General features: G+C 45.4%; 1 protein-coding gene across 4 annotated transcripts in view; it reads right to left on the minus strand.

Moving 5' to 3' along the window:
* The window catches only part of SH3BP4 (SH3 domain binding protein 4), a 142,718-nt gene extending 120,698 nt beyond the window's left edge, over positions 1 to 22,020 (minus strand). For 2 of the 4 annotated variants that reach the window (XM_048869755.2, XM_075118177.1), the window contains exon 1: positions 21,878 to 22,020. The gene's annotated coding sequence lies outside the window, so the exon portion shown is untranslated. Of the gene's footprint in view, positions 1 to 20,597; positions 20,663 to 21,077; positions 21,149 to 21,877 lie in introns of those variants that run through there. The other 2 variants (XM_075118173.1, XM_075118175.1) reach the window with 2 other exon arrangements.
* Positions 22,021 to 22,245: the final 225 nt, after the last annotated feature.

The raw sequence follows: 22,245 nt of genomic DNA on the forward strand, positions 1-22,245 counted from the left end.
TAGGGGTACAATCACAGAGCACGAGACATACAATTCTCCCTCAAGGAGTTCAGTTACAAATTTAATTAACACATTTTTTTTTTAAAAAAAGAACACCATCAGCATGGACACATGTCCTCTGGAATGGTGGTCAAAGCATGAAGGGACATATGAATGTTTAGCATATCTGGCACATAAATACCTTGCAATGGCCAGCTACAGAAGTGCCATGTGAACACTTGTTCTCACTTTCAGGTTTGTCTTAGCGATTGGCTGAACAAGAAGTAGGACTGAGTGGACTTGTAGGCTCTGAAATTTTACATTGTTTTGTTTTTGAGTGCAGTTATGTAACAAATAATAATATAAAGTGAGCACTGTACACTTTGTATTATGTGTTGTAATTGAAATTAATATAATTGAAAATGTAGAAAAACATCCAAAAATATTGAATACATTTCAATTGGTATTCTATTGTTTAACAGGGTGGTTAAAATTGTGATTAATCATGATTAATTTTTTTAATTGCTATTAATTTTTGAGTTACTCATGAGAGTTAACTGCAATTAATCAACAGCCCTAGTTCCTACATCGTGAGAGTTTGGGACAACAAGGTGGTCAAGACCACCTTAGCCAGCAGTACTGAAGCAGGACACCTGAGGTACGTTGCCGTGGAGCCAACATCTCTAGCTCCCACGGGGAGCAAATACTTTGTCTCTCAACAGTCACTTGCCTAGCAATGACTGAGGAGCATTCAGAGGTGTCGAAGGGAGTTTCATCCAGGCCTCTGCTAGGGACAGAGCAGCTCTGATGCAGAACAAAAAGGAGACAGACATTCTCAAGGATGGTACCATACACACTCTGACCAGGCTTTTCCAAGGAGCTTTAAAGTTCTCTATCCACAGATTTGTGGAGATCTTCCGATTTCAAAGCAGTTTTTCAACAACGCAGATTTCAAAACAGGTTTCCGAGTAGCAGCCGTGTTAGTCTGTATTCGCAAAAAGAAAAGTACTCCTTTTCTTTTTGAGATTTCAAAACAGTCTCTCACCAGCCTGTCCACACCCATATCCTGATAAGCAGTGGAAATTTTAAAACAAGCTTAAGAAGGTGGCTGGATTGGATGGCCCAGTCCCGTTGCAGGAAGTCACCACAAACAGCTGAAACAAGTGTGAGACTCAATATCACTCAGGTCTGGGGATCTTCACCCAAGGATTAAAGTAACAACCCTGAGTTGGGCCTCATCGACACAAGAAAGCTGCACCAGTCTAAATACAGGTGTGATTAACCAATTTAGCTCAACTGGTGCAAACGCATCAATAATTATTTTGGTTTAAGTCAAGTTAGCTTAAAATCGATTATGCAGAGGTTTAAGCTACACCGGAGCAAGCATGTCCACACAAGGGTTTGCACTGGTTTATAATGAAACCAGACAAAGTCAGGGTAAGCGCATGTGTCAATAAGGCCTAAGGTTTTTCAAAGGCCCGCAGAGAAGGTGAGAGGCGGCAGGAGAATTTCAGCCTTGCTTTTCGAGGAGAATGTCAGAACAGAAACTTGACAGTCTCCAACAAGCTTGCAGAGATTTAAGCAATTCCTTTTTTTAAAAGGAACAAACCAAGCTACATACCAGTTTTCTGCCTGGCCAATCAAACCCGATACTAGGGTCTGAAAAGCTAGTTAATGCGTATTCATTATAACGTGCAAATGCACAGAGAATGCTTTTTAAAGTATACGGTACATGCTATTTTCAGTGAGAGACGCGTTTTTGCCTCCACTCCGTGTCTGGACCCTCCAACTGCACCTGGTAAAGACCCTACTTCCCGTAGAGTGGGAAATGTCTGGTAGAGGGACAAACCTGACAATCAGTGCCAAGAATCCAATGTTGCCAAGAGGTGACAGCCATCTGAGCCTCTGCGTCCAGTCTTTCCTAAGTCCACAGAAATTTTAATACAGCTACTCAAGAGTACCATCACAAAAATATTGCAGCCAGTTTCCTGAACACCTCAGCAAGAGACCCTAGAGCGGGACTGAAGTAGAATACACAAGCGTATCTGATCCCAAAGCCATGGAAGTTCAGGGAAAGTCTTATTGATGTTTGCGTGCTTTGGTTCAAGACCTTTCTGAGAGGAGCGAGGACCAGTCCCTCAGCTGATTTAAAGCAGGGTAGCTCCACGGACTGCATTATAGCAAGGACCCACTCACCCCAGCCGGAGGTCTGATCCACAGTCCCCTCGTGGTATGCAGGTGTAACTAGAGTGACCAGACAGCAAGCGTGAAAAATCCGGACATGGGGAAGGAACTAATAGGCGCCTATATAAGACAAAGCCCCAAATATCAGGATTGTCCCTATAAAATCAGGACACCTGGTCACTCTCAGTGTAACACTTGCCCAAGGTACACCACATCGTACTGGAGGAGTGAGCAGAGACCTCCCTCAGAGAAAGGAGGTATCGATCACTACCCTTCTCAAAAAGAAAAGGAGGACTTGTGGCACCTTAGAGACTAACCAATTTATTTGAGCATAAGCTTTCGTGAGCTACAGCTCACTTCATCAGATGCATTCAGTGGAAAGCTCATGCTCAAATAAATGTGTTAGTCTCTAAGGTGTCTCACAAGTCCTCCTTTTCTTTTTGCGAATACAGACTAACATGGCTGCTACTCTGAAACCTACCCTTCTCAAGTGTCAACTTCTTAAAAAAAACCTTCTCCTGGTGACGAAGAGAAGATCTGCACAAGGCTTTACTCGAATGTCGCAAAAAACCGGCAATGCCTTCTCCAGCATTTAAGACGACAGTTCTTCTGAGGCTGGCTTGTCTGTGTGTGGGGGGGGGGACACAGGAAGGGAGATTACAAGCCAAATTTTGCCTCTTAAACATGCTTTTGTAGCAAACATTAAAAAAATATAATTATTTGGTGTAAGCACCATTTTTTCAGTCTCAATTTCGTTTTTCTCTAGGCTTTTCTCCCAATGGGCTTGTCTACACTTGGGCTTGTCTACACTACCGCACAGGGTTGATCTAAGATACGCAACTTCAGCTACGTGAATAGCGTAGTTGAAGTTGACATACCTAGATCTCCTGAACGCGGTGTCTTCAATGCAGTAAGTTGACAGCTGACGCTCTCCCGACAATGCCGCTTACGCTTCTCATTCTGGTGGTGTGCCGGAGTCTACGGGAGAGCGCTCAGCGGGGTATCGCATCTATACTAGATGCGATAAAATCAATCCCTGCTGGATCGATCACTGCCCACCGATCCGGCGGGTAGCATAGACAAGCCCTTAGTCTACACACCCTCTCAAATACACAGTCCACAGACATTTCACCTACCTGCTAACTGCTGTACACAAAATTGCTGCTTTTGCATGACTGTGGCAATCTTCAAGGGCTTGCCTAGGCTAGGATAAAAGTGTATTTTAACAAGGTGTTAATGTTTAAAGACTACTCTGATGTAGACAGGCCTAGCTGCATTTTAAACACGTTAGCTGGTACAGGTCAACCCTAAACGAAAACACATTAGCCAACATGTTCAAAAATACACCACCTCCCCTAGTTAATCCAGCCCTTGGTGGATTAAAATGGCAGCGAGTACTATACTAGGAAACTGTATCTTCTGGAGGCAGATAATGCTACAAATAATATCTCCCCAAACACAGAGGAACAAAGCATCATTCACTAGGACCTGCTGGTAGAAGTTCCAGTTGCCTGCATTGTGTGTTTCTTCACAAGAGTGGCAGGTTGTCAACAATTAATTATTTACAGACTGGGTTCATTAGGAATATCTTCCACACTTTATTACAGACTTCAAGTTAGCTCACAGTTCCACTTCCACCAGTGACACTGTATATAGAAATTCTTGATTGCAAATCCTTTGTGAGAAGAAAACATGTTGTTGTTTTTTATGGTTGGAGGTAAGGGGAACAGCTCCCTAAATTTCCACAGTTCAGAGCCTACCCTGACTTCCAGCTAGAGAACCCTGCACATTCATTTTGAAGCCAGCTCCACCCTGGGTATCACTGATCGGATTTCAGTTTTTAAATGCTACAGTCAGGATGCTATTGACTGGGAAAGAGGGTGGTGAGAACAGAAAGAAAGAAAGGAAATGCCATGAATGTGAGGAAATGATTTGGCAAGGCTGACTTTTGTTTTTTTTTCCCCTCAAGTTAGTTGCTGTTTTTTGGCAACAGGATCACTTGCAGGAATAAAGTTTCATTTTGTTTAATTATAGCTCTCACAATTCTCCAACCGCAGAAGCTAGTCCAATAGTTTTCTCCTAGCTTTATGTGAACATTTGAACAGTCCAAATGTTAAAGTTTAACTTCTCCCATTAACACAGGACTTGAACTCATAATTGAAATAGATTATTTTTATTCACTTGGCCAACTTGGCAATATCCAGCCACTGCAAACTGCCAAAATTCAAGATAACAGCATGACAGAATTCATGCAACAGCATCTAGCAATAAATTTTATCAATCCTGTTTCTCAATGTATATTTTGACACATCAGCAAAAAACAAATTTGAAGTCAAGAACGTGAAACAACTAATGATGGGTTTCAGAGCAGCAGCCGTGTTAGTCTGTATTCGCAAAAAGAAAAGGAGGACTTTTGGTACCTTAGAGACTAACCAATTTATTTGAGCATAAGCTTTCCACTGAATGCATCCAATGAAGTGAGCTGTAGCTCACAAAAGCTTATGCTCAAATAAATTGGTTAGTCTCTAAGGTACCAAAAGTCCTCCTTTTCTTTTAACTGAATGATGGTTGATCACTTCAATTGGGATCAAAGCCCAGTTTATAACTACAGCAAAGCGGGGTGGATTGATTTAAATCCAGGCAATTTACATCACCAAGTGGAAAGCCTCAATTTAAATCATTGATTGTAGTCAACTTTTCCATTTGTACTTTAGTTATTTTCTAGAGAAAGGTTAATATAGCAGTTAAAACAAGTTGATTACAACCAAACGGAATCTTGGGACGTAAGTTTCCCTGGTGGGTGGAGTCAAGTATTAATTTGAGAACTGAGCCCATTAGTGCTTAGGCAAGCAAAAGCTATAAAACAGGAACGTGAAACCACCAGGCGGGGCTTAGGGGATGATCCTGATGAAATACAGGATGGTATCTCCTGAAATCAGAGGCCGGGTCCCAATGCCTCTGATGACTTTGCCCGTCTCTTTCATCCAATAGCACAGCCTCTGGGACTCCCACAGGATCACGCTCTTAATACAGTACATGACCTATCCTGTCTATTTTTAAAGCTTGACCGCACAAGATAGCTATTTTCTTTATATAGAAAAGCAGCCTTTAACTCAAAGTTTTTGAGAGGGCTCATTGATTCAGCATGTTTATGTCTTATTTAAAATAGTTTAAGAGATCATCATAAGACTGGGCCTTCACATATTTTGTATTATTTCAGACTTCATTTTAAAACAGGTTTATTTTACAGGGGGAAAAAACGTAAACACTGATTTTTACGCACCGTGAAGCAAAGCCCTGAATTTGAGTTCGCATTAAAGTCTGAAAGGAGAATCTTGCAATATTAAGCAACGAACAGGCATAAGTATTAATGGTCCCTTAAGTTTAGGAAAAAGCTTGTCTCTCTTGAAATACTGCCTTTTAAACCTGGGAGGTTTCTCATACTGTTAACTGACCAGCATGTGGTTCACAAAACACTGTCTGAAGACATACTGTTCTGGTGGCATGACAAAGACAATATTAATTTCAGCAACAATAAAAAAAAGTAAACCTAATCGTAAGTTGGCTGAAGCCTGTGGGACCTGCTTAGGTAAGTCAGTGAGTAAAACTAGAACAGCTAATTTCTGAATTATTTTTCAGCTGAGTGAGCCATAAACACAGATGTTCACTGTGTCGTTCAACTGACATTTTATTACCTAAGACATCCTGTCTACACAGAAACTTCCATATCTCTTCAGATAAGGCCCCCTAAAAACTGCCTTCCAAGTGTCTCCCTCCCAATAAAGGCCTCTTGGATCTTATTGAGAGTCAGAACAGGTTGACTAGGCAGGGAACCACTACATTTACACTGTCGGAGTGCGGACACATTTTATGGTCTGGGGAATACGCAGAGCGCAATGCGACCATTTCATACCGGGTTACTCTGCAACATGCAGTTGACTACGTGATATCACTACAGGGAACCATCCCAGTATAATGAACATATACCATAGCAAACATCCCTGGTTACACTCCAAAGATATTTTGAGTCAACTAGAACGTATGGTTTAATTTTGTGGTAACGATGGCCCCATCAAAAGAATGCCAGTACTCTGAAGAATATCCGCAGTTAACATTCAGAGGAGCAAGGGTGGTCTGAAACCATAAAGAGGATGGGAAGGAAATAATTTAAAAGGCTGAAGAATATTATGTAACCCAGAGAATTCTCCTACTGCAAATTTCCACTGGCAGTTTAAGATGATTTCTAATGGACAGATCTTACTGGCCCTGCAGCCTACGTAAGTGCCTAGACAAATGCAGGCAGACGAGAAAATAACTAAGCCTCAAACCTATATTTTGAAAATATATATAAAATATAGCTATAAAGTTATTTCTCATCCTCCATCTGTATGCACCTGTCAGAATCATGCAAACGAAGACAGCAACTACATTTACCCAGACTTGCAGGAGAGCTCTAGGTAAGCTTGAAAGCTTGTCTTTCACCAAAACAAGTTAGCCCAATAAAAGATATTCCCTCACCCACCCTCTCTCTATTTATCTGCCACATTTTAAATATATGAATTCCTTTGGCCAGTCGTCCTCAAGCATTATCTTCACCAGGATTCAGGTACAGCGGCATCTTGTGCAGTATAAAGCAAACTTAAAATAACCATGTAAATGAGCTTAGAAGTTTTTAGCACTAGATCCCAAACTGATTTCTTTCAACAATAAAAAAGAAATGTTCTAGGGGCCTTACCACTTCATTGACATCCCAGCAGTAAGTGATGACCACCAAGCGGCAAAAATAATCAAACACATTAACAACCAGGCAAAGCAGAAAGACGACCCCCTAACAATAGCCTCTCGCCCATAATCACCTCACAAGAAAGTGAGGCCAAAAGCCTTGAGGCAGAAACCTTTCCCAATGGAATCCAGCTAAAGCCTCCTCCAAATCACGCAGACACTTTCCTTACATTCCACATCTTTGAAAAAAGCCTCAAACACCAGATTATCTGAAAATGATGCGTTGAGATCCAGTCTATTCTCCAGTGCCACATAATCCTTTCGCAAAAAGGAAAGGAGGACTTGTGGCACCTTAGAGACTAACCAATTTATTTGAGCATAAGCTTTCGTGAGCTACAGCTCACTTCATCGGATGCATACTTCCAGAAGTCTGGATTTGAAGTTTGCAATTGACATTACTATTTTGGTAAAAGTTTCTACTGTAGACAGGACCGAACACCTCTGTTCAACTGCTATACTGCTCCCCATATTGTGCAAAAGTGTGAATGACAATCAAAACAACATGTTACCAGTAGATTAATTCCCAAGAGGCACAGTAACTCAGTAACCACCATTAACCACTCCCCGGCCTACCTAAGATCAGTACCGTCGCAAGTTAGTTTGCATGTTACTACACACACACACACACACACGCCCCACTAGCCCCCATAAAAATACTGAAGAGGCATCTCTCAGTAAGGCAGACAAAACAAATTTGGAGTTTCTACACCAAGACATGTTAATGCGAATTTTAAAAGTTACACACGGTGTGTATCTGAAGTGCTTTGCACAATGCAGCCTTGATCTTTAATTACTGCCCCTATACGCTAACCACAGTACAAACCACCACCTCATCAGGTATATTTTGAAGACAACATGGGCTTGATGCTCCGCTCAAGAGCAGCTCCAATGAACTCAATGCAATTACACTCGTATAACGGAGGAGAATCAGCTGCTTAACTTTAAAACTCCTTTTCTGATTGTTAACCAAGTGTCCCAGAAAAACCACCATCTTTGGATGAGATACAGCTTGCAAAGTGTCGGATCATTGCATTTCCAAACAAGTTTGGAAGAGGAATGCTTGAAAATATCAAGCAAACAACAGCACAGCCAACCTGAACCATTTAAAAAAAAAATCACATCAGACCCCTCCCAAAGAAATCGTAAGAAAAACATTAGGGTCCTTTGTGTTTGCCGGCTACTTAGAGTCTTTAGTGTGCACTGTGAGGGGTTGGATCACAGAAACCCCCTTGGGCTGCCAACTGATGTGCCAAGACTACTACTGCCCTTGCCTTCCGTGCCAATTTGGACTCCAGAACCCTGCCTGGTTGTGCCAGACGCGCTTGCCGGCTACAAACACAGACCCAGGGCTGAACAACGTCCCACAAACTGCAGGCTTAACTGAAAGCAGCTTAAGAAGTGTTCTTGTCTCCAACACTCAGATACCCAGCTCCCAATGGGGTCCTAACCCCAAATAAATCCGTTTTACCCTGTATAAAGCTTAGACAGGGTAAACTCATAGATTGTTCATCCTCTATAACACCGATAGAGAGATAAGCACAGCTGTTTGCCCCCCCCCCCCCACACACTCCACAAGGTATTAATACGTAATCTGGGTTAGTTAATAAGTAAAATGTGATTTTATTAAATACAAAAAAGTAGGATTTAAGTGGTTCCAAGTAATGACAGAACAAAGGAAATTACCAAACAAAATAAAATAAAACACGCAAGTCTATGCCTAATACAGTAAGGAAACTGAATACAGACAAAAATCTCACCCTCAGAGATGTTTCAATAAGCTTCTATCACAGCTGGACGCCTTCCTAGTCTGGGCACAACTCTTTCCCCTGGTACAGCCCTTGTTCCAGCTCAGGTGGTAGCTAGGGGATTTCTCATGACTGCCACCTCCTTTGTTCCGTTTCACCCCCTTATATAGCTTTTCACAAGGAGGGAATCCTTTGTCCCTCTCTGGGTTCCCACCCCTCCTTCTCAATGGAAAAGCACCAGGTTAAAGATGGATTCCAGTAGCAGGTGACATGGTCACATGTCCTGTGAGACCCCAAGCCCTCACTCCTCCCTGCCTGACTTATAGGAAGGCCTGCCTGCAACCAGAGCCATCCACAGTCAATTGTCCTGGTTGATGGGAGCCATCAAGATTCCAAACCACCATTAATGGCCCACACTTTGCAGAACTACAATAGGGCCTTAGAGTTATATTTCATATTTCTAGTGCCAGATACAAGAGTGATACACTTATACAAATAGGACGACCAGACTCAGTAGATTATAAGCTTTGTAGTCATACCTTACAAGAAACCTTTTGCATGGAGCATATTCCAGTTACATTATATTCACACTAATTAGCATATTTTCATAAAATCATACAGAGTGCAACGTCACATGCACCTGGTTCAAAACTGCAAGCTTCTCTCTGCAAGCATAAAGAACAGAAACTTTCATTTACAAAAATAAAAGCAAGCTGGAATCATAGAATATCAGGGTTGGAAGGGACCTCAGGAGGTCATCTAGTCCAACCCCCTGCTCAAAGTAGGGCCAATCCCCAATTAAATCATCCCAGCCAGGGCTTTGTCAAGCCTGACCTTAAAAATATCTAAGGAAGGAGATTCCACCACCTCCCTAGGCAACCCATTCCAGTGTTTCACCACCCTCCTAGTGAAAAAGTTGTTCCTAATATCCAACCTAAACCTCCCCCACTGCAACTTGAGACCATTATTCCTTGTTCTGTCATCAGCTACCACTGAGAACAGTCTAGATCCATTCTTTCTGGAGCCACCTCTCAGGTAGTTGAAAGCAGCTATCAAATCCCCCCTCATTCCCTCTTCTGCAGACTAAACAATCCCAGTTCCCTCAGCCTCTCCTCATAAGTCATGTGTTCCAGTCCCCTAATCATTTTTGTTGCCCTCCGCTGGTCTCTTTCCAATTTTTCCACATCCTTCTTGTAGTGTGGGGCCCAAAACTGGACACAGTACTCCAGATAAGGCCTCACCAATGGTAAATGAAATCATTTGACTCCAGAAGCTGTAACTTAAAGACGGCCACCAAATGTCACAGTACCAACCAAAAACAAGTCATGAGATGGTAACACCGGCCTAAAAGGAAGCTAGTTCAACCTTAACCATAGATCAGCTCACTAATGAGTGTGCATGCTGTTGACCAAATCCCTTTTCCTAAGACATGTTCTTCTTGAGCATGTCTGAATAGGTAGCACTTTTGCCCTAGGGCTGGACCACAGAGTTGTGAGTTTGAGTCCCATGCTAGGGACAGTGCTGCACAGGCTGAGAGGTTATCCTGCCGGGGAGAGAGCAAACAGAGGTCTCCTTGGTGTCGACAGATGGAAGTTAAATGTCAGGGGAACCCTAATATTCTCAAAGTCACCCCTCAATGAAACAGGCTCTAATATGCAAGACAACGTGCCTATTGCTGGAGTGCCCAAAGGTTGCTGTGTTGTCAGATTACTTGATAAAATGCCCAGACACAATTTGAGGAGGAAAAAAACCCACTAAAACCAAATTCAACTGTTTGAGCTGCTGAGAATAAAGCTCTCGCCTTGTGTCTGAGAAGGTGTGTATTTGGGCTGGGAGGAAAAAGAAGGGAACTTACAGAGAAAATGAGAGTTGGGCAAAAAATTGAAGGGAAAAAAAAAAAGAGTATCTGAAAGCATCTACTACAACTAGAAAGAGAAGCCATTTCAGCTCCTGAAGGCACTTTTAGGTCTTATTGTTTATTGCCTCCTACAGAACACAGGCTGTAATTCATATTTCTGAAAGTTATACATTCTGCAGCTTGTTAATTAGACACAGGGCTGTCCTTTATGTCAATACACGAACCCTCTGGGTACTGCAAGTACATAGATCAGATTCACACCCTCAGTGGTGAATGCTGCGAGAGAAAACAGCCACCGAGAGCCAGAGCGGTGCCCTCTGACACGCTTACATTTATAAAGTCGACCAGTGTTACTCTTCTAAATCACCTAGATGGAGGATTTGGAGGGGGAAGAAGGGGAAGTGGAGAGAGAGGTCTCGTGTCAGCACGGTCTGCGTCCTTTATCCCCTCCATGGATTAAAGATGTTACATCACCTTCCACAGCCCCTGACAATGAAAACCCAGGGCCTGAAGGCTGGTGTGTTAGCGGGGTGAATACAGATGTTGTATTCATGCTTTACTCACATGCAGTAAGAAAATGGTAGATAGCAATTCCAGTCCTTGTAGAGAAAGCCAGGCAACGACATTACAGCTCTGTATCGCAATCCGCTCCTTACAAATACATAAGTTAATATTAGAGCAAAACTAAACATTGTTTAGAATTTAAGAAGTCTCATTTGACAGCAATTCCTGGTGCAGACAGAGTTACCAGCTGATTGATTACTCTCCTACTGTTCAAGTATTTCTTTAAGTTATGCATTAGCATCTGAAAGCATTCATGTGCGCTCAATGTGGGAAAGCAGCAGGGTCTAGTGGATAGAACAGCGGACTGTAAGCCAGAACACTTGGATTCTGCTCCTGGCTCTTCCATTGGTCTGATGTGAGACCTTGGCTAAGACACTTTACCCTTCTGTGCATTGTTTCCCTACCCACCCATTGGCTGCATGGGTTATTCTGATTGCCTGCTCTTCAGAGCAGGGGAGGTCTCTCCCTGTGTATGTACAGGCCTTGCACAATAGAGCCTCAGTCTCAGAGTCTCTATGTAGTACTGTAATATAAATAACCATCAATTGCCTGAAGTGATGTGTACACACCCACAGCCCTTCTCACCTGCTCTGACCCCACCCCATCAATCAATCAATCATCGGGTATGTAACTTGGCCTCAAATAGTTGCCATGCAACAAACAACGCTAGCAGCTACCACATAGAAATACTTTGCAAAGGGAAACGCTGCACAGTAAAGTGTCCCAGAACGGCACCATTAACATTTCACTCTGCAGCCAGGCCCCCCTATAAGAGCAGACAGGCGTGGCATTATTTGAGCAGCCACTGCTATCTTGCCAAGACACAGAGCCAGATCCTTGGTTGGTGCAAATCAGTATGGCCCCATTGATGTCACTATATTAACAGATGGGACAATAGGAAGATGTTTAATCCAAACTCTTCTCTCCCTTAACGAAGCTAAATGAGACTGGGAAGCCCAGCAGATGCAACAATTACAATGAATGACATTTTTCCTGGAATTACCACAAGTAGGTTTTGGAGACTGATCCTCCTGTTGTGAACCAGCATCAGTTAGTCATCAAGAAGTCAACGTTTACCCACAATGACAGCCACCATGTGAGCCAGAGCTAAAAGTATAAGCTGCTACAGCTTGAGCTACACAGAAAAAAGGTCCCAAGAGCTGGGGCTGTGAAAGACTCATTGCCTCTGTGGATTGGACACAGAGAAGGACCGGAACCATCCATTCACCAGCGAGCTACAGCAGCAGGTAAGCGTTCTCTCAGATATCACTGTGGGTAGAGAACCGCAGGCAAATAGCAACTAGGGCGCTTTTCTTTGTTGGCCAGCGTTTCTGAAAAGCTTGCCTAACGTTCCAGTTTTTATTCAAGAAACCCCTGAGCGCTCTCTACCCCAATGTTGTTGAACAATATTATACCCTTTTCCATGAAGTTCAACCAGGGTCTGCCTTGAGGTAGGTCAATATCCAGCTTGCCTGCTGTTTGCAAAGCTCAGGCACTAAGACTGGGGGCAAAGGGGGAAAAAATATACCAAGAGCATCAGAACACGTGATTAGGTATGTACTTTTTCTATTTATTTCAAAGGCATCAGCTTTTCAAAATTCCAAGTCTTTGTGCCAAATATGAATGCAGTACAACTTGCAACACCCTCTTGGAAAAAAAAGGCCTGAAGATGCTCTTTTTCTAGACGAGGTTATGTCCATATTTTCCCTGACCTCCAATGCTGCATAAGTAGCACTTCATACATAAACTAATTGCCTCAGCACAGAAAGGTTTACATGTTATAACACAATTAATGAACGGCTTCCTGTTATATTTAAATGCATTTCTTTTTTTTCCTTTTTTTTTTTTTAAAAATATGCTATTATTAAAGAATTAGATTAAACAATCTCATCTGAATAATCCCAGCAGGTTAAAAAAATTTTTTTGTTTTACAAACCGATTTCTGCTTAAAGTGAAAAGAGAATTATGTTGTCAAGCACAGAGTCAAGGACTGGGTTTAATCACTGCATAATGTACGATCCTAATGTATATTTGATTAAAAACAACAGCAATTCTATTTTAAAACAGCAGAGTCTTCCAATTCATGCACCTACCCACTTATGGAAAGTCATGAGACAGGAACAAATTACTTCCTGCATCTCGCAGGCAATAAGATTATGCCCATTTCAAACAGCAAGGTTAGACTTCCCCTTGTACCAGTCAGAGGCAGTGTGTGTAGAGCACTGGTATTGGAAGGCCTGGGTTCTATCCCCAGCTCTGCCTTTGGCCAGTTGAGTGATGCCAGGCAAGTCACTCCCCTCCCCCCCACTGTGTGCCTCAGTTTCCCCATGTGTAAGTGGGAGGTTATGATGCTGACCTCCTTTATAGAGTGCTTTGAGATCTGCTGATAAAAGCACCTTGTATCCACATTTTCTAACAGCTTGCATAGCTGCAAGCGTTCTACAGCAGAGGGTCACCGCCACTCCCCCTTATCCTTCCCATACTGCTAGATCCTGGCACGGAAGAGGTTAAGCACCAGTGTTTCAAAGGTGCAATGTGATCGGATTCTTTTTTAAAAATCCCAAAGCTATTTGGCAGTGACTCCCACACACTATCCCTCCCAGCGACATCTCCAATATGAAGGCCGTCCACCACCACCTTTCATCTTCTACAGCTGCGACAGAATTATAAAACTTCCACCATCCTTTGGAAACCAGCCAATCTGGTGAGATTTCTGACCTAGCTGGCTCCGTCGTCTTCTTCCTGGTTTCCCTGCCATCTTGCCCGACAGTACGAGTGCTGGAATCAAGTCGCTCTGCAATCGACAAGCTACATGTCCACTGAAAGATGTTATTTTTCACCCAGGGTCTCAAGTAACTGTGCTCTTTTTAAACTCATCTTTCTCATTGCCCTTCATAGTTTTGGTCATCCAGCTAATTTTTTACCAGTTTAGAACACTGAGTCGTATCTCAGTGTCGAGCACTTACATCCATATGTAGCACTTCAGCAATCCAATGCAGATACGTAGCTTTCAATCTCAACACCACTGAAGTCTTTAGAAGATGTTGGATACATTTTTTGCAAGCTGTATCCTCTCTTGATTTCTTCAACACATCTTCCACCTGATGTTACTAGACTCCCTAAGTAGCAATGCAAAAGGTAGGCAACACCTATACCTCAACAGCCAAGTGGTGGACCAAAGGAATAGCTTCCCCTAATAATACACCATCTAGGTGTATTTGAAGAGTGGTTCCTTCTGCTAGTTTCAGATGTAATGGCTTACAGTTTCACCAAGTGATCTCTTTAGCTGCGTATTAAGAAAGAGTAGCGAGCCCTTGTTATTATATCCATCATTACATCCTCCTCCCTCACACAAGTTCTCTTTCTAGGCTAATTAATCCCAATTTTATGATCTCATTACACAGTGTATACACTCAGCCATGGCTCTAATCATGCTATTTGCTTTTCTGCAAGCAAGCCTTTTCAATCCTTTATGTATTTCATGAGGCGAGGTAGCCTGAACTAAACAAAGTGTTCAGATGACAGCCAAACCATCATGCTACAGGGCATCAGAGAACTGACTTATTCTCTAGCCCATTTTTAGAGAATCCAGGCACAGCGTGGTTGCTTTAACAGTTGCTGCACGTTAGCCACGCATCTGCACTGAGCTATTCAGTGTAGCTTGTAGATTTTTTTCCCCTGAGTCAACCAGACTATTTCTCTCGAAGTCTGGAGACAGAATTTATGATGCTATTTCTCTGGCACGCCTACTCCAGGCTATGAATTGCCTGTACAGCCACTCTAAATGATGGCTCTTTGACACGTGAGCCCTCTCTTGGAAAGCTGGAAGCACCCAAGGAGGAAGAGCTCCTCTCCACAGCACATGATTCACACCAGCATCACTTGGCAAAAGCATGAGGGTCGGATCCAAAGTCAATGAAAACATGGCAATTGCCATCTTGGCTGACACCCAGGACTGGACAAGGGACCTCCCAACTCAGAGCTAGGCTCTCAAGCTGAGAACAGTAAGAGATTAGTATCCTCTTTGGAAGAGGCGCAGAGAGAATGCTGTTGACACGCACTGATCAGTGGGTTACAAACACCCATTAGCTTTGAAGCAGTCCCCACACACGGTACAGAGTCCTCCTGTGTGTGACCCAAAATACAGCAGCTCTCGGCCCTCCAGTCGCATCAATTGTGCACTTTGGCTAAGCAAACAAAAAAGATTTAGCAGCAAACAGAGGAAGTTTAGCTATCAACAGGCCAAAAATTAAAACCTCTCCGGGATGCTGTAGCTGTGTTGATACATGAGACAAGCTGGGTGAGGTAAATAGCGTACATTACCTCACCCACCTTGTCAGCTTATCAAGGAGTCAAACCTCTGTTCAGCATCGTAAGTAATTTCGCTAAGAGAAAAGTTTCTCTGGGAAGACAGTGCTAGGCTGCTATTTTAACCTCTACGCATACCTCAGAGAGATTACTCCAGCTAAGGATTTAAGATGGCACAGCTCCACTGATTTCACCAGAGCTACGGTAGTTTACACAAACGGAAGATGTTGCCCTGTATAATGTCCTGCAAACCCTCAAGCAAGATACTTGAGCACACACGCAGCTTCAAGATCCCACCGGCGTCAATGAGCTAAATCCTGACACAGTGCAACCAATGACTGTTTTGCCATTTACTTTTGCAAGGCCAGGATTTCACCCATCCAGCCTGTTCACTTCCTTAGATCTAAGCACACTGTTGAATTGGATCTCAGGCACAGGATTGGATTCACACAAGCAGTACTAGTGAAATTACACAGATGGTTAAGGTGACTGCAGGCCTGGGTGAAGAACTACAGAAACAAAATAACTCAAAGCCTGCACTAATCCAGAAGGATGTTCTCTCACCACATGTATTGAAGCCCTCTGTTAACATGATCTAACCACCACACTGCAACCAAAAAGGGTGAAGGAGAAGATACAACTTCTTAAATCTAAGCAACGGTCAAACAACTGGCAGATGAGGGCAACAGAGAAGCACCAACGTATATCTTTAAGATTGGTGCTTTGGAGAAACGTTTATTTTGGTAGCTGATCATCACCCACAACAGGTAAGCCTCACCCAGCTGGCAGAGATTTCCTCAGACAGAACCTGCATTTAACCAACCTTCAGGGTATTGTGCGAGGCCTGTCCCCTAGACCAGCATTTCTACTTCATGGGGGCAACCTATTCTCACAGCCTCTGGCTTGAGGGTTGGATTCCAGTTCTTGGGGAAGAAACAGGAGGAATAATGTTAGACACTACAGAGCTGGACTCTCGTTTTGCCAGTGCATTTAGCAAGCAAGTTATATTTCAAGCAATGCGTGGAGCGTCATCCACACGCCTACCGCACTCCATGACACCCTGCCGCACAGAAGCGGCAACAGCCAAGCCAACAAGGACAGACTCACTGCATCATGCGGGAAGTCTGGCTCAGTGTGCCGGCTCCGGGAGCATCACATCAAGAAACATGAAAAAAGATCAGCCTGTCCTTATACAAACCCCCCCTTTGTTAGGGGAAGAGCCATCCCTGCCCACTCCACACTGCTGTGGTAATCGAATCGAAGGGATGGTCATCAGATGGGAGCTCTGGCACAGACGGAAGTGGAACAACTCCTGCTCCACGGAAGCGGGTCAGCAGAAACATGGAAGGTGGCTGGGCAGGGCGCACGCACCATATTTAATGTATAATAAGATCATCAAGAAATAGGTATAAAAATGCACAGAGCCCCACAGCCATATTATTGCAGCCCATTCTTTCCGGGGCTGCTCGGATCATGCCTGTAATTAGGACGGGAGCCAAAGCCCGCTGAAGTGAATTGAAGAATTCCAGCTGACTCCAGTGGGCTCTGGTGCAGGCCCTTAGTGAGCTCTTCAGGGGAGAGATTGTGTCTATTCTACTTATCGGTAAAGCAGCTAGTATTAGTCTGGTGCTAGATAGATAACCACAACAACATGTAACCTCTCTATGGCAAATCCTACCCACCCTGTCCCTCCACCCCTAACCCACAGACCTCACCTCTTCCCCACGCCCAAAGCCCAATGCAGGAGTAGCCAGGTAGCACACCCTGACAGGCAACAACTTCAGGCTCCGATGACAAATTTCAGCAGTTCCCACTTTGTCCCTGCGTTTACTGTTTGCTTTGGGCCTTGAATACAAAACTCCCACTGCTTGCAATATGAATACCCAGCAATTTAGTGCAAAGCACCCAGCCATGGAGGGAAGCAAAGAGGGAACGCCACCAGATGAACAGCTGTAGGCATCTCTCTGCTATTCCAGGGACCCTTAAGAAGTCTTTTTGTCCACAGTTCTGAGGGGGCTTTCTGTTCCCCCTTCTACGAATGACATTTTTAAATTTGGTGTTTTAATAGATCGAGTTCTGAGAAACAAAGGGGAGGGGTGGAAATAGACTAAAGTCTTCAAACCATTTTTTAAAGTTTCCAAATTCCAGGATCAGGGGAAGCTTCCAAGGTAACTTCCAAATGTGCACCCCAAACTTCTGAGAAGGACTGAGAGCTCCACCAACACCATCCGACTCCACATTTAGGATCTGTTATTTATTCACCTCCAACACAAACATCTGAAGTGCAAACGTCACTCCTGAGATGAAACATCTTGCTACCAAGTAAAACTACAGGCAAGGCTCCATTTCCCAGGCTAACGCAGGTCCTGCAGAATGTAACTGTCTGAAATGCTGGATCAAGCAGGAGCCATGGAAAAGCAGCTTCTCGGACACGTTCAGTGCAACAGCCTAGAAAGCAGGGATACTGGGGATGTCACAATACTGAACCACTGAGATAAGCAAGAAATCAGACCTGCCCTCTCAATCTTAGGCCTGAACTGATCAGATGTAAGACATAACAAGGGTCAGAGCCATCATAAAGAGAGGATTAGCACTTGTTTCCAAATCCACATTGCATTTTAGAAACAACTACGGCACCATCTGTTGTTATTGAAGGGTCCTTCGTGGTCAGTGTTTCCTGTTGTCCAACTGATACCAAAAGAGAACTAGATGCAATTAATTATTAGTCACAAACAGCACATGATTATGGGCTTGGCAACAGTCTTAGCAGCTTCCCATGACAGTGAGATCTGATGGAAAGTGTGCCTAGGCTCTGCTTGACCAAAGGAGCAATCACAGGAAGTTTGGTCTTGACAAGAGGTTGGGGTTTCTTAACAGAATGGACAATATCTGGGAACAGTGAGCCAGTTTTTTAAGAGCCAGACCCTATTGTACGGACACTTGGAACTTGCTTTGTCTGTTCAGAAATGCAAAGTGCAGAAATAACCTGAGTCATTTTAGGGCCTTCACAAAATGCCAACTTTTTATTACTATAGAATCATAGAATATCAGGGTTGGAAGGGACCTCAGGAGGTCATCTAGTCCAACCCCCTGCTCAAAGCAGGACCAATCCCAACTAAATCTATCCAGCCAGGGCTTTGTGTGTAACAGCAGCACCTCAAAACCCCAACTGAGACTGAAGCCCCACAGTGCTATGTACAAACAGGGACAGAGAGACCCTGCTGCTACAACCTCTCAGTTTAAACAGACAAGACAGTCATCGGGACAGGGGAGTGAGTCACAGAGGTGAAATGACTTGCCCAAGGTCACCCAGCAGGCCAGTGGCAGGGCTGGGAATAGAACCTAGTTCTCCTGACTCTCAGTCCTGTACTCCATCCACTGGGCAGCACGGCTCCTCTCTCTCTTTGGGGTTAGACTGTTCATCAATATTTGTAAAGCACCCCTTAGCTACAAAGGATAACCACAGGAAATGAATGCTAAGGGACCTTCCACACAGAACGATCATCATTTTACAATGTATGTTAAAAATGTAGCTTAGTTTTCTAAAAGACACAGATCTACAGAACTGACTATGTACCATATCAGGCTCACTTTCCTATTGGAGGACTGCACAAGTGTTTTAAGAGAACTAGTGGAAAGAGCTTCCTCTGTTATATACAGTAGAAGTTTGGCAGAGTTAAGTTACTCAACAACTGCTGTCGTAACATTTATTGATGAGGAAGATGACACACACAAACCCAGCATCTGTACGGTGTTGGCTAGCAATTGGGATGCTTTAAGATTCCAGCACTCCTACAGAAGTTTTAGGTCCTTCAAAAACATAATATTCCACAAGTATGAGAAACCCGTTTTCCCTGTCTGAAAACTAACGTTTTTACATTTCCTTTACACAAACGAATGCTTTGGAGGCAACTTAAAACCAGTGTTTCCCAAGAGAATACAAAGAACCTCAATAACAGCCTAATACGGTTTCTGTCTCCATACAATGCCATTTAATTTGACGAAATAATAAGGATTTAAGAGTATATTTTTGTATAAAGGTGTTGTTACCTCACACAGGCTGTGAACAACAAAACAAATCATCCTTTGAAAATTCAAGACCTCCCCTCCATCTGAGGATACCAAAACAAAGCAAACCTCTGAACAGAGAAATTGCCTTTGATAAAGAAACAGACTATGTTTTAGAGACCCCTCAGCAGATCCTCGGCTGGTGTAAATGGATTTGATTTCAGGGAAACTATGTCGGAGTTTCTCCCCCCCCGTTGGTTTACTGTTGCACTCAAAATGCTATTAGCTGAACTGATTTAATCTTTTACCCCTTTAAACAGCAAATACCAATAAACTTAGTTCTCCTTAATTTTTATGACACAAAGTAGAGCATAACCAGGAACACAGTGATATTGTGTATTGAACCAGACCACGGCTAACCAGTGATAAAAGTTTAATATAATGCTGCATTACTCTTTGGCAGTACTTCCACATGCAGGTTTAGCTCAAGCAGAGCCTGGGAAAACCTCTCTCATTCCTCCTTCCCCAATGAAGATTTCTGGTGTGAAGCCCAGAAAACAGGCAGGGCTTTCGATGCAGCTGCTCCCCTCCCCCATCTCCCCATGACAGTAATAAACCCAAGACCACCACAGTGCAAGTTACCTCCCAAATCCCTCTTTAAGGGAAGATCCTGTCCCTGAGCTCAGGGGCTGGCAGGGGATGCCAAGAGGAGACCCACCCTCATGCTTCAGACATAAATGACCAGGAATAAAACTGCTTTAAAACATGGACAAGCCACTGAAGCGTGCAGGAAAGGGGAACTTTGAGGACTGAGAAAGCAATGTTCCCCGGGGCAGCCCCCAAACCCAGCTGACGCCCCCCACCCCCTTGGGTTTCATTTGCTAAAGCCCCAAGACAAGCCTCACATGACAGGAGGCTGGGGGGGGGGGGGGGGGGATGGACCAAAACATGGAGTTTGACCCTCCCAGAGACACACCACCCCAGAGCGCCCCACTCCCCTCTGGCTGACAGCCTGGGGGGTGCTCTAAGTCACCTCCCTGTTTACACCAGCCCTGACCCCAGGGACTTCAGTCCCCATTCACTCCACAGCAGCAGCACTAACTGCACCAGTCACACACACGCACCCTTTACACTGGCCCAGACTCTCCAGGAGTTTCTTCCCCATTTACAGCCCACCAGCTGCCCTGACTCCAGAGCAATCCACTCCCCGTTTACACCAGCCCGCACTCCCCGATTATTCCCCACTTACAGCCCACTAGCTGCCCTGACTCCGGAGCAATCCACTCCCCGTTTACACCAGCCCGCACTCCCCGATTATTCCCCACTTACAGCCCACCAGCTGCCCTGACTCCAGAGCAATCCACTCCCCGTTTACACCAGCCCGCACTCCCCGATTATTCCCCACTTACAGCCCACTAGCTGCCCTGACTCCGGAGCAATCCACTCCCCGTTTACACCAGCCCGCACTCTCGGATTACTCCCCATTTACAGCCCACCAGCTGCCCTGACTCCAGAGCAATCCACTCCCCGTTTACACCAGCCCGCACTCCCCGATTATTCCCCACTTACAGCCCACTAGCTGCCCTGACTCCAGAGCAATCCACTCCCCGTTTACACCAGCCCGCACTCTCGGATTACTCCCCATTTACAGCCCACCAGCTGCCCCGACTCCGGAGCAATCCACTCCCCGTTTACACCAGCCCGCACTCTCGGATTACTCCCCACTTACAGCCCACCAGCTGCCCTGACTCCGGAGCAATCCACTCCCCGTTTACACCAGCCCGCACTCTCGGATTACTCCCCGTTTACAGCCCACCAGCTGCCCTGACTCCGGAGCAATCCACTCCCCGTTTACACCAGCCCGCACTCCCGGATTACTCCCCACTTACAGCCCACCAGCTGCCCTGACTCCGGAGCAATCCACTCCCCGTTTACACCAGCCCGCACTCCCGGATTACTCCCCACTTACAGCCCACCAGCTGCCCCGACTCCGGAGCAATCCACTCCCCGTTTACACCAGCCCGCACTCCCGGATTACTCCCCATTTACAGCCCACCAGCTGCCCCGACTCCGGAGCAATCCACTCCCCGTTTACACCAGCCCGCACTCCCGGATTACTCCCCACTTACAGCCCACCAGCTGCCCCGACTCCGGAGCAATCCACTCCCCGTTTACACCAGCCCGCACTCTCGGATTACTCCCCACTTACAGCCCACCAGCTGCCCTGACTCCGGAGCAATCCACTCCCCGTTTACACCAGCCCGCACTCTCGGATTACTCCCCGTTTACAGCCCACCAGCTGCCCTGACTCCGGAGCAATCCACTCCCCGTTTACACCAGCCCGCACTCCCGGATTACTCCCCACTTACAGCCCACCAGCTGCCCTGACTCCGGAGCAATCCACTCCCCGTTTACACCAGCCCGCACTCCCGGATTACTCCCCACTTACAGCCCACCAGCTGCCCCGACTCCGGAGCAATCCACTCCCCGTTGACGCCCGCCCCGGGCGCGATGCGAATGGGGCCGCGCGCTGCTCCCTGCGATGGCCGCGGCGCACGGTGCCCGGCGCGGAGGAGCAGCGGCCCCGCCCCAGCGCAGCCAGCCCGGCCCTGGCCGGCCGGGGAGCCGCGCTGATGTCACGGGCGGGGCAGGCAGAGGGCGGCGCCAGCGGCGGCCACTCGCACGGCCGGGGGCGGAGCGGGCGGCGCGGTGCCCACGTGCGCGGGGGGGGCTGGTCAGGCCGTGGGGGCCGGCGGGGAAGGGGCCGGGATAGCGGGTAGGGCGAGCCCCGCTGCAAGGGGGAGGACACGGGAGCCG

The sequence above is a fragment of the Caretta caretta genome, chromosome 11 (genome assembly GCF_965140235.1).
Source record: "Caretta caretta isolate rCarCar2 chromosome 11, rCarCar1.hap1, whole genome shotgun sequence".
Taxonomy (NCBI): Eukaryota; Metazoa; Chordata; order Testudines; family Cheloniidae; genus Caretta; species Caretta caretta.